We start from the raw sequence: 14402 nt of genomic DNA, 5'->3' as shown, positions 1-14402 counted from the left end.
CTGAAAGACAGAAGTCTACGTGACCATCATCATCAGGTCCTTCCATGAAAACCCTAAATACAAAGAGGACTGTTTGACTTATGTTAGGTAGATTGCCCAGAGGGGACTGGGCGGTCTCGTGGTCTGGAACCCCTACAGATTTTATTTTTTCTCCAGCTTTGGAGTTTTTTGTTTTTCTGTCCACCCTGGCCATGGACCTTACTTATTCTATGTTAATTAATGTTGACTTATGTTTATTTTTTATTGTGTCTTCTATTTTTCTATTCATTTTGTAAAGCACTTTGAGCTACATTTTTTTGTATGAAAATGTGCTATATAAATAAATGTTGATTGATTGATTAAAGAAGTTATGAAAAAGAAAAGGAAACATTTTAATAATAACGTAACATGATTGACAATGTAATTGTTTTGTCATTGCCATGAGGGTTGCTGGCATATATATATATATATATATATATATATATACAGAGACACACACACATATATAAACAAATATATATATACATATATATATATATATATATATATATATACACACACATACATATATATATACAAATCTACATATATATCTACATATGTATATATTAGGGGTGGGACTCGAATAAAAAACTTAATCCAATTAATTAGAGGCTGTATGATAATTAATCTTGATTAATCGTATGTAATCACAGATGAAAATTTGCCCCAAATCGCAAATGTTTTTTTTTAATTTAAAAGGGTTTTAGTGGGCGATAGAATCAAATAATAGACATGGACATGAATATTGCAAACTCAAGCTCTTTTAATTTCTGAAAAAAAAAATGCTTTTAAACTGCATTTGAATTTAAAACAGAAACAAAAATATCGTCCCTGGTTAAAATTGGGCAGATTTAAAAATAAAGTAGTACTTTAAGTACATTTTCAGAATAGTATTGTCTTTAAATAATAATAACCAAAATTTCACCATAAAGTGCATTTTTTCTTCTTAAAAAAAAAGTCAGAAACATAAAAGGTAATTTGACCAGCTTACTCTTTAAACTCTGAGTAACATTAGCCAAAATTATTTTGTACATTAGGCTAAAACAGTGTGATCATTGAACATTATTTCTTTCAATCAGGTTCGTATTTGTAGGATGTGTTCAAGTTACATTCCGTGTTTGTCAATCGTTGTAAAGATAACAGGTTCCATTCATCGATTCATTCGTTTCTTACTGCATCAATAAACAGCTCGTCTTCCTCTTTATCTGAGAGTGACAAACTGCATGCACAGGTTTTTTTTTTACACTGTCTTCCTTTAGCTGGACATTGACTTTTTCCACTGTGTGCTTTGTTTCCGCAGTAGCTGCACTTGTGAATATGCTTGTATGTATCAGACGCTTCATATTTTTTGCTGCCTTCTCAATTGTGTAATTCGGTTTTTGTTCAGCACTCTTTGGAACTGTTGCTTTTTATCTGTGCACTGCGTCAGTTCACGTGAGCTGCTTGGTGTTCTTGAATCGAAGGTTCCCAGCTGTGCTGGTGCCATCTCGTGTGATGTCCACGGCTGTATGTAATGTTAGCTAAGACCCGGCACTTAAAAGTTTCTCTCGCAGTTTTGCTGAGTTTGTGCCAAACACCACCCTGACCATCTCATCTTCGTCTGCATAAGCACAGTCCTTCACCCGTGAATATTTACCGGCAGTGTTTCTATTGGATTGCCGCTGACGGATGGCCTTATATGGGCAGGCACTAAATTACAAACACCAGCGGCAGCCTGTCTATGAACTTAATTTAAACTTTAGGTTTCCACTGTGCTTTGTTTCCGAAGTAGCAGCACTCATGAATATGGTTGTATATGTCAGACGCTCGCTTCTTATTGTTTCGCTGCCTTCTCAATTATATAATGCATGTTTTCTTCAGCGCTTTTTTGAGCTCTTCCTGGTTTTCTACGTACTGCGTTGATAGTCAGTTCACATGATTACGTGGGAGGCGTGATGGCGTCACACGAAACTCCGCCCCCAAACGGCCATCGAATAACTCCATTACAGTATATGGAGAAAAACAGCTTATGACTGTTACGCGTACAATTTCAAAATGAAACCTGCCCAACTTTTGTAAGTAAGTTGTAAGGAATGAGCCTGCCAAATTTCAGCCTTCTACCTACACGGGAACTTGGAGAATTAGTGAGGAGTGAGTCAGTGAGTGAGTGAGTGAGTGAGTCAGTGAGGGCTTTGCCTTTTATTAGTATAGACTAGCAGAATACCCGCGCTTCGCAGCGGAGAAGTAGTGTGTTAAAGAAGGTACGAAAAAGAAAAGGAAAATATATCTATCTATATATATATATATCTCTATCTATATATATATATATACCCACGCTTGGCAGCGGAGAAGTAGTGTGTTAAAGAAGGAAAGAGAAAGAAAAGGAAACATTTTGAAAATAACGTAACATGATTGTCAATGTAATTGTTTTGTCACTGTTATGAGTGTCACTGTGATATATATATATATATATAGCAAAATACCCGATTCATGATGTCATGTGTTAAAGAAGTTATGAAAAAGAAAATGAAACATTTTAAAAATAATGTAACATGATTGTCAAAGTAATTGTGTTGTGTATTTGGTGGCAGCGTCACAAAGTTGTTTTCGATCTAGCTGCATCAGAAAATGTACCACGACGCCTGACACGCCTCCTTTTACTGTTTTCTCACAGCTTGGATTGCTGCTGTCATATATATACACACACACACACACACATACATACATACATATATATATATATGCATATATACACATACATATCTTCATATCTACATATCTATATACATATCTACATATACACATATATATATATATAAATATATATATATACACTCACCTAAAGGATTATTAGGAACACCTGTTCAATTTCTCATTAATGCAATTATCTAATCAACCAATCACATGGTAGTTTGCGCCAATGCATTTAGGGGTGTGGTCCTGGTCAAGACAATCTCCTGAACTCCAAACTGAATGTCAGAATGGGAAAGAAAGGTGATTTAAGCAATTTTGAGCGTGGCATGGTTGTTGGTGCCAGACGGGCGGTCTGAGTATTTCACAATCTGCTCAGTTACTGGATTTTCACGCACAACCATTTCTAGGGTTTACAAAGAATGGTGTGAAAAGGGAAAACATCCAGTATCGCCAGTCCTGTGGGCGAAAATGCCTTGTTGATGCTAGAGGTCAGAGGAGAATGGGCCGACTGATTCAAGCTGATAGAGGAGCAACTTTGACTGAAATAACCACTCGTTACAACCGAGGTATGCAGCAAAGCATTTGTGAAGCCACAACACGCACAACCTTGAGGCGGATGGGCTACAACAGCAGAAGACCCCATTGGGTACCACTCATCTCCACTACAAATAGGAAAAAGAGGCTACAATTTGCACGAGCTCACCAAAATTGGACAGTTGAAGACTGGAAAAATGTTGCCTGGTCTGATGAGTCTCGATTTCTGTTGAGACATTCAAATGGTAGAGTCAGAATTTGGCGTAAACAGAATGAGAACATGGATCCATCATGCCTTGTTACCACTGTGCAGGCTGGTGGTGGTGGTGTAATGGTGTGGGGGATGTTTTCTTGGCACACTTTAGGCCTTAGTGCCAATTGGGCATCGTTTAAATGCCACAGGCTACCTGAGCATTGTTTCTGACCATGTCCATCCCTTCATGACCACCATGTACCCATCCTCTGAAGGCTACTTCCAGCAGGATAATGCACCATGTCACAAAGCTCGAATCATTTCAAATTGGTTTCTTGAACATGACAATGAGTTCACTGTACTAAAATGGCCCCACAGTCACCAGATCTCAACCCAATAGAGCATCTTTGGGATGTGGTGGAATGGGAGCTTCGTGCCCTGGATGTGCATCCCACAAATCTCCATCAACTGCAAGATGCTATCCTATCAATATGGGCCAACATTTCTAAAGAATGCTTTCAGCACCTTGTTGAATCAATGCCACGTAGAATTAAGGCAGTTCTGAAGGCGAAAGGGGGTCAAACACCGTTTTAGTATGGTGTTCCTAATAATCCTTTACGTGAGTGTATATATATACATACCTATCTACATCATATATACACACACATACATACATACACACACACAAATTATATATATGTGTGTGTATGTATGTATGTATGTGTGTGTGTGTGTGTGTGTGTGTGTGTGTGTGTGTGTGTGTGTGTGTGTGTGTATATATATATATATATATACTTGTGTGTATGTTTGTATGTGTCTATATGTGTGTGTATAGCTTTGGTCACTGAGTGCAAGGGAAAAATAATAAAATATAGTCTATAAGTTATTAAACAGTAAAACATTAACGTTTTAAGAAGTACAGGTACATTGAGCACTACTGGAGTGGTTGCGGGTAAACTACATTTTAAAGACTGTGTAACACAACAGGTAAGTAGTACTAACAGCAGCTAAAATATATATGGATCATCTCTCGGTAGTAGATCCCTTTTGAAAGGCGCTACATGACGGCTGTGGTATAGAAATTACATTTTCTATGTGAACGTTCAAATTTGTGCCTCTGGTAATGTGCCTTACCGGCATTTAAAGAAAATTAGTTTTGTGTCCTCTGCACTGTTGAGAGAGAAAGGCTTTGGTTTGGGATAAAAGGTGTAAAGAAAGGAAAGTTGCCTTTTTCTTTTATATAGTATAGAGAGATGAATCGCCTTAATATTATTTTTCCGTGGTGTAGAAAAGGGGTCCCGTGTTTGCACTTGTCTGGGCTATAGCGCAGGGGAGGATGAAAAATTAAAAGTGCTCACTTTGACTTAAGGCAGAAGCGCAGTCAGCGTCTCAAAGGCCGGCACAGCTATGCACGCGCTGGCTGCTCGACTTTTGCTGGGCAGGAGACCCCAGTTTTTGCAGACACGTTCATGATATCAAAAGTCTCAGCGCTCTTTGGAGGTCATTCATATATATATATATATAGCAAAATACCGCGCCAGCTTGAGAAGTAGTGTGTTAAAGAAGTAATAAAAAGAAAAGGAAACCTTTTAATAATAACGTAACATGATTGACATTGTCATGAGTGTTGCTGTCATATATATGCCTGCCTAAAGAAGTCTCTTACTTTATTTACCGTTCATTTAATCATGGCTATTGGCGGAAAAATTATAAAATGGAAGGAGGATGGCTTTACCAAAACAATTATTGATGGCGAATCGATTATTCATAAAGCTTGAATTGGTGATGTTTTTCTGTGTTAACCTCATATTTTTTCAGACTTCTTCTCAAACTAAGGTGGTGCGAGGATAAAATGAATCGGGATGCGCTGATCAATGTAATCGGTGTACAGTACCAGGAAATCATGCATTGACAAAAGCTCCCCTTTGCTTGTAATGCAAAGTGTGATTAAATGCATTATTTTTTAACGCGTTATGGAGCACATGCATCGAAGCTTCTCAGCTGTGCTTGTGCTAAGAAAAGGACAGATTTTAAAAATAACGTAACACGATTGTCAATTTGACCTTTTGTAAGTAGTGCCTGGAGGATTCAGTGTGGAGAAACTCTAGAGACAGCGTGTGTATTAACTTGTGGATTTTTCTGTGAGTATTTGGTGGCAGTCTGACTAAGTTGCTTCGGAAGACGGCGTTAGCCGCGGAGCTCAGCTCAGAGCGAAATCAGGTGAATGGGAGGGGAGATGATGACGTGACTCCCCCCACCGCCTTAACTGTCAATCCCCACAAACACAGTCTCGAATTTGCATAAGCACACCCCTTCACCTACAATTTTAACTTAGTTACAAAGTGATCAAAACTCTCATTTATATCCTGCGTCCTCTCATTAAACTTGTATCCCGCATTACCTGTGGGCATGTGAAACGCCAGCGTAGCCTGTCTATGAACTTAATTTAAAGTTTAGGTTTACACCTTGCTTTCTTTCCGAGGTAGCAACACTCATGAATATGGTAGTATATGTCACTCGCTCGCTTCTTATTGTTTTTCGTTGCCTTCTCAATTATATAATGCATGTTTTCTTAAGCGCTTTTGGAGGTCTTCCTGATTTTCTACGCACTGCGTTGACAGTCAGTTCACGTGATTACGTGGGCGGCGTGATGATGTCACACGAAACTCCGCCCCCCCACGTCATTCCAGCTCAACTCCATTACAGTTAATGGAGAAAAATACCTTCCAGTTATGACCATTAGGCGTAGAATTTCGAAATGAAACCTGCCCAACTTTTGTAAGTAAGCTGTAAGGAATGAGCCTGCCAAATTTCAGCCTTCTACCTACACGGGAAGTTGGAGAATTAGTGATGAGTCAGTGAGTGAGTGAGTGAGTGAGTGAGTGAGTGAGTGAGGGCTTGGCCTTTTATTAGTATAGATTGAGGATTTGTTCTGTTCTGTGTATTGTATTGTATTGTATTGACCCCCTTCTTTTTGACACCCACTGCACACCCAACCTACCTGGAAAGGGGTCTCTCTTTGAACTGCCTTTCCCAAGATTTCTTCCATTTTTCCCTATAAGGGTTTTTGGAAGTTTTTTCTTGTCTTCTTAGAGAATCAAGGCTGGGGGGCTGTCAAGAGGCAGGGCCTGTTAAAGCCCATTACGGCACTCCTTGTGTGATTTTGGGCTTTACAAAAATAAACTGTATTGTATTGTATTGTATTGTATCTACCCTCAACCCCTTGTGTTGACAAAAGTCAATGTCTCTGTAAAAGAGTTAAACTCATGGAAGTAAGAGAGAGAAGTGAATAGATCTAAGGCAAGACCACATTTGATTTGATTGAATACCAGCAGACAGATGGTTTCCAGGAGGTCTGAATGCTGAATCAAAAAACAGTGTTTGTTAGAGTCCACTCTCTCAGCTTTGATGAGTGAAAGTGACAGTTTTCATTTTCAGAGCTTATTTCATTTTGCGTGCAGTGTCACTGAAATAAATACCCAAATCATTAAATAACTACATAAAGAAATAAGTAACAAACAGTATATTTAGCGACACATTTAAATATTAATATTCAAGTTTCATATTATTTGTTGTCGCATTTCACAGTACATTTACTTATTTTATTTTGTCTGAAATATTTCTCCATTGTACTGGAGTGTTCTTAAAGTAATTTAAAATTAAATTCTGCAAAATGCTTGCTTATTTCAGCTTTACTCCAAATGGATGGTATAGTGGTGAAAGTATTACCTTTATGCAGCCTAAGAACTAGTAACTTGCCAGTCAACATTGTGCCTGGCACGTGTGTGGTGAACTGCAAAGATCTCTCCTCAAACTAGAAATCAGAAGTTCATGTTTGGTATCAGTCATGTAGGGGTAAGTGCCCCCCAGTGCATTAAAGTCAGACCCCAGATCAGTAATCTATTGTCTATGTGAGTGTGTAAGGCTGAAGGCATAATTAAAAGAAAAATCATAAATTGTCACTTTGATTGTCATTCAGACCAAAGCAGGATCTTTTACTTCCGAACTGATTTTTATAGACTCTTCAAAAACAGAAATAATATCTAGTTTATTATGGGATCGCAAAGCAGTAACGAATTAACCTGGCAGCGAACTGCATATGGTAGTAATGAAAAATAAAGAATGACTGAGATACAAAAAATATATTCTAGCCTTTAGTGAGAGGATACATTACAGGAAGACAGTGACTCCACTCTTTCTGGATGGGACGCAAAATGAAGCAAATGCTTGATGCTTATTTGCAAGCCATTGCACATCTTTACACAACAGCAAAGTTTCAAGTAAAAAGAGAATGAAGAACCTTTGGTAATATTAGTGAAGCTTCAGAAAATGAAGAAGAAAGGAGAATGAATGAGGAACATAAAAATGCAGACTGTCGCAGATGGCTGGGGGGGTGACCCGGCCGGGACGCCCAGGAGGACCGGAGGAGGGCTCACGCCTTCCCCAGACCACGTCGGGGTGACCGCCTTGGTGCCTATGGTGACCACGGGTACAGGTCTTTGAAGCTCAACCCTGTATGGGCCCATGGTCACTGCCGGGGGTGCTCCAGTGCTTGGGAGCCATGGACCTCAGCACTTCACCTGGAAGTGCTGGGGGGAAGAGGAGCAGGGACAACTGGAGTGCTTTGGGGGATGCAGCCGGCACTTCGGCCACACTGGGGAGTGCCGGTGGAAAATTGCCAGGAAGTACCTGGAGCACATCCGGGTGTGTATAAAAGGGGCCGTCTCCTTTCATATGACGACTGGAGTTGGGTGGAAGAAGGACGAGGTCTTGGAGGAGGCAAGGAGGCGTTCTGAAGAAGTGAGGCATTGGACTGGTGGCCTGGACTTTGAGGTTGTTTGTTACTTTATTGTAAATATGGAACTGTCTATTAAACGTGTGTTGGGTGAGTTGAACTGGTCCGCCTGTCTGTGTCTGGGCCGACGTCCACAAGACACACAATGAAATTTTGCTGTATATCCACATGGGTCCTGTAGCACCCATCAAGGCTTATCTCCACATGTCACAACAACCCAAAAAACTAATTTTATTTTTCATCAAATGTACAACTTAGAGCAATGTTGTTATAATAAAATAATCTACTCCAAAGGCCAAACCAATGATCTAAAGAGAAACGAGGAGCTGGAGAACTGAAAGAGATTTTTATGGTGTACCAATTATTTAGCGGCCGGACGGTGGTGCAGTGGTAACGCTGCTGCCTCACAGTTAGGAGACTTGGGTTCGCTTCCTGGGTCCTCCCTGTGTGGAGTTTGCATGTTCTCCCCGTGTCTGCGTGGGTTTCCTCCCACAGTCCAAAGACATGCAGGTTAGGTGGATTGGCAGTTCTAAATTGGCCCTAGTGTGTGTTGGCACCCTGCCCTGTGTTGGCTGGGAGTGCTCCAGCAGACCCCCGCGACCCGGTGTTTGGATTCAGCGGGTTGGATGGATGTATTTAGACTCTTTATATGTGGGTACTTAAATTTACTGATTTTAGATGACTCCAAATCATTAGAGTTGTTGTTCTAATTTAAACAACCTTTTGAAATGTATTTGTTAAGGTGGCATTTTTGGTTTACTTTAGCTGTATTTTTAAGTAACATGAAATCAGTAAATTTAAGTGATCCATGTACAGAGTCCAACTATGGCTCTGTTTTGTGCCTGCTTATCGCAGGTAAGGTCAATGCACAGAGACAAGAACCTACAATCGTGGAATGCACTTAGTTGAAAAACTCCTGAATTGTGCCACTTAAGCATAAGCTTGTTCTGCCAAAGTGTAGATTCAGGCCAATGTCACAACCAATAGTATAAAGTATCAGTTGCATCTTATCCATGCTTTGTGCACTTTAAAAATATTGCACTTTTGGACAGCAATAAAAATGAGTAACATCTGGTATAACAGATGGAGTGCTTGCTAAAACACTGGTATGGTCTCATGGGACTTTAGAGAGACAATATGGGCAATAAGGATTAAGGCTGAATTATGCTACTTTAAAGTGTCCTCTTTTTCTCTTCGCCTTTAAATGACATATTTATTGATGTTTGTCCCTGACCAATAGCTAAATGCAATGAGTAAATAAAGAACCCTTCAAGTTCTTTTGAAAATTCTTTTTGCCCAATCCTGATTAGTGCAGGAAGAGGACATTGTTTAGAACACCATGTTATAAGCTGAATAGTGTTTCTATAAGGATAGTTCAGCTTTCTCTAATATGCAACATTAAAATAAATAGGGAAGATAATGAGCCCCCTAAACTGTTCTTAGCAACTCACCAAGTGGCACAGTGGTAGCGCTACTGCCTCACAGTAAAGGAGATCACTCCTGTGTGGTAGCAGTCTGAGTATTGTGAAAAGTGCTATATCAATTTTATTATTATTATTATTATAAATGCAATTAAAGATAGACAATGATAGACAAATCTATAGCTTATGCCTTAATAGACTTATTTAAAGCAAAAGTGGCAACCCATTGTCATACATCGTGTACAATTTTCTTGTATTTTTTTATGCTATGGAGTGACCAACCATCTTTCAACCTTGATTTGTGACAATGGCTAAACATTATTTGAACTGACTCTATAGAACTTTGAACTTTTATTTAATAAATCCCTGACATACCAAGCCAGCACAAATTTAGAATTTCACCCTTAAGGAAAGTTCATTCAATTGTTTGTCTCATTTTCTGTCAGAAACAAAAAAATTACCTTATTGTTCATTTCTAGTCAAGCTGTTGCCTTTTGTCAAACCAGCACTGAACACATATTGAACTGTAGATCAGAAAAGAGATTCTAACTTTAGTGTATCTGGGGGATGACCGGACATCACGACAACTTCCTTGTAAGCCTCCAGGAGGTCAGTTATTGTGGCGGCACTCACTTATGTATTAAGATTCTGCACACTTCCATCCGCAGCTGCAAATCTGAGTAGTCTGAACGGTGTACACTGAAGCATAGTTTTTTGCAGCTAATGGGAAGCTACTGGAGTGAAACCATTGGAAGTGGGAAACTGGCTTCAGTTGGAATTCATCATGGAACTTAGGAAAAAGCTGTTCATATTAGGGAGCTTTTTCTTCATGGTGGCCAGGCACCATCCATTTATTTTCGTAATCTGCATGTTTAATTCCAAAGTCATGGGGAACTAGAACCAATCCTGAAAGCATGGAGGAAAAGGCAAATATAAAACCTGTTAGGGATGGTATTTGCTATCATCTGTACATGCAGCTTACCTGTTTGTTTCTTCATCGCTTTATTGATTAAACATGTTTTAGCATTTAATCTGTTTTGACCCCCGAGGGTTATGGTGGCAACCAGGGCCGGATTTTCCTATAGGCTAACTAGGCTTCAGCCTAGAGCCTCAAGATCAAGAGGGGCCTACATTCAAATTGTTAGCAATTTGAACAAACTTAAAAATGGGAGGTGAAAGGGCCTCATAAGTGGAATAGCCTAGGGCCTCTTTTCATCTAAATCCGGCCCAGGTGGCAACGTGTTAACACAGACATACCACGACAGCCCTTCCTCCACAATAGTCCCAGATGCTTCCAGGATATTTAACAGGTATAATTACTCCTCACTAATTGTTTGTCTGTCCCTTGGCCACCACGCCGCACCCTCGGAGCTCCCCGTGGACAGTGCCAGATACTGTACATGTGGGAGACTGGGTGACCGGAAAAAAGCGCACACGGGAAAAACCGCACGTGGATAAATGCGCGAACGGCAAAGGCGTATTTGCAAGGAAGAAAACAAATTATATTATACAGCGCAATAAACGAAATTGTATAGTTGTTCACTAAACGTATTTATAAGCTTGTATGTTTTAATCTGTTAGAGTTTTCTTATCTTCCCTAACGTTCGAGCAAGGTAAGTTGACTTTCTTTTTTTTTTGAATAAGCGAGATGGAGTTTTTCGACCAGTCAGAAAGGCAAGTAAATTCTCGGTTACAAGGGATTTTGAATATCTGCGTTTTCGCACAACAAATTGAATAGATACTAGGAGGTGCCATGAGAATTGATCAACAAAGTGCTATTCCTTAATGAAAACGAAGAACGGAGACATTGTACAAGAGGCAACCAGTCATTGTCATGACTCCTGTCCCCAGAAAGCAGAAGCAAACATCATCAGAACTCGAATGCGACAGGCCATGGCAGCTGTGAATGCTACTTCTCGCAATGTCATTGGAGACATCTTATCAAAAGTGAGCAATAATGCACTGGCTTATATTCCGAAGTTTGCCAGAAATCTTCGAAATAAACCTTAAACTCCCTATTTCATTGCAGTCATCTGATTATATGGATGCTTTTCGACGGATTGCGGAGTGATTTAGCATGCCATAAACTCATTTTAGTGAACTCCCAAGCTAACAGACTGGAGCCTACCAAAAGGAAATACGGACAACTTTACGCGCTTGTTGCCAGCTCTATAGAAAAATATAACGAAACAAACAACAAATTGTCTTACTTGAGGAGAATAGCTAATTTACAATAATACTGTTAATTAGGGTGTGTTAATCGTTTATATTTTATTATAATAAAAACGTCTAGCAGTATAGGTTGAGTATATTTTATGTTTGTAGGGTAATAGTTATATGTCGCCGCCGTGTGCATTTTTCCGCGTGCGCACTTTACCATATGCGTATTATTCCATGTGCGGGTGCGCATTTTACCTTGTGCGGTTATTTCCCGTGCGCTTATATGACTGTGCGCTTTTTTCTGTGCGGGTATTTCCTGTGCTTGGGAATCTTCTCTTTGTATAGAAAAGGTCAGATTTCCTCCTGTATTGCCATATCCCTCACTCTAAAATGTAGAGTGATCATACATGTGCATGTACTTCATTTTTTTGATTACTATGCAGATTTCTGCATATAGCTGATGATGGGGATGTTGACTGGTTGGTAAATCAAAATCCACTCCTAGACTCAAGTCTAGAAAAAACTATACAGAGTTGAAATGTGGGCTCGTCACCCTAAGGGGCAATGCCTTTTGGGGGACCTGCAATAGTGTGGCAGATCCAGTCATACTAGACATTGACAGTGAAAACTGAGTGTATTCAGAGATGTGCAGTCTTTGCGAAATCTTTTAAAATAACTTCAAATGAAGTTTGTTTGAAGGCACTCTTTGATAAGGATAACCAAACACACATCTCCAGAATGCTAAATGGAGCTGTATTATCATGTGGGGAAATCAACATAAAGAACAGAGATGGACACATTGCAACCTGAATGTGGATTTATGTTTGGTGTTAGTTCTTCATAAATATTAAACAATGGCGCTACATATGTTTAACGATTCTAACTTAGAATATTCCAGAGTTTGACCGTTAAATTTGATAGAAATATAAGTCGGAGTTCAAATGATGTTTGTACTTTTGAACTGAGCGCGCATTGGAAAAAATTTACCAACTCTGTATGCTGATCCAAACCAGGATCCTTCCAGAGGCTCACCAACATCCTTATACCCAGGTTTAAGTTTCTAAGTTTTGCTATGAATTGTTTCATTCATCCCCATTTAACAACAAAGGAAAGCACACTGCTTTTTTCTGCTGAAATGCTAAAGGATGATCGAACAGAACACCAGTGGAACTATACTATCAACACAATACTTAACGCAAAGTGTGCTGGAATCTAGACATACTACAGTAGTCCTTCAGCTTTGATATCCACTTAATGTATTTACTGTTCATTGATCCTGCCAAGTTCACCTTAAATCCTTTCTGCTGCTGTGAATGTGGCCAATAGGCTCTATATACACTCTTTTTTGGATTCCACATCAGCCAGCTTGTTTACTTGTGGCACTGGTCTCAAAACAGACTTGTTACGGGATTTTTCATTTGATTGCTTCAAGGCGTGCTCATACTTATGGTAAATGATGTAAGTTTCATTATTCAAACATTGTGCCGAACGTCAGGAGTGAAAAAGAAGAAGGGCTTCAAACTTTATGTTTCAATCTGCATCCACAATTATGAAGGTAACATCTGGAAATGATTGTGTCTACAATGAACTTACGTGGGACAAATATGTGAATACATTAGGCTTCTTTAAAAAAAAAAACAAACAATTTCAATAATTAGTCATTAAACCTTAGGTGAATATGCATATAAGCTTAATACATGCTGTAAAACATGAGTCTGTTGGACATCTTACCTTGCAAAAAAACAAGTGTCTCTGTCTGAGTAGGAGAAACAGTGAATGCCAAACTGCTGCTTCATTATAAGGGTCTCAATTGTAAGGGTCACAGAGGATCTTCTCTGTGAGAGACAAGTTTTCATCAAGCGCTAGGTGAACAAATGCTGGATCTGGAGCAGAAGTTTAGTCATGGCCCACAAGGATTTTATCATCCTCCTCCTTGCCCGGTGTGTCCTCCTCCATTGGTCACTTCCTCCTCTTCCGGTCTTACGGTCTTAAAAGTGGAACGCTTCTTTCTTCAACAATCACCTCCCTGTCTCCGACCCTGGCTCATGAAAATCTTTTTTTTTTTTTTAAATTCTGGCTATAAACTCAAGTATGGAGATTAATTAATGTGAATTTCCCCTTGAGGATTAATAAAGTATCTTTTTATCTATCTATCTGTTATATAGTGTCTTTCATATCTATCTATCTACAGTGCATCTGGAAAGTATTCACAACGCATCACTTTTTCCACATTTTGTTATGTTACAGCCTTATTCCAAAATGGATTAAATTCATTTTTTTCCTCAGAATTCTAAACACAACACCCAATAATGACAATGTGAAAAAGTTTACTTGAGGTTTTTGCATATTTATTAAAAATAAAAAAACTGAAAAATCACATGTACATAAGTATTCACAGCCTTTGCTCAATACTTTGTTGATGAACCTTTGACAGCAATTACAGCCTCAAGTCTTTTTGAATATGATGCCACAAGCTTGGCACACCTATCCTTGGTCAGTTTTGCCCATTCCTCTTTGCAGCACCTCTCAAACTCCATCAGGTTGGATGGGAAGCGTCAGTGCACAGCCATTTGAAGATCTCCAGATCAGCCATTTAAAGAAGAGT

Source organism: Polypterus senegalus, chromosome 3, assembly GCF_016835505.1.
Source record: "Polypterus senegalus isolate Bchr_013 chromosome 3, ASM1683550v1, whole genome shotgun sequence".
Lineage (NCBI taxonomy): Eukaryota > Metazoa > Chordata > Cladistia > Polypteriformes > Polypteridae > Polypterus > Polypterus senegalus.
Note: the sequence above shows the minus strand (reverse complement) of the source record.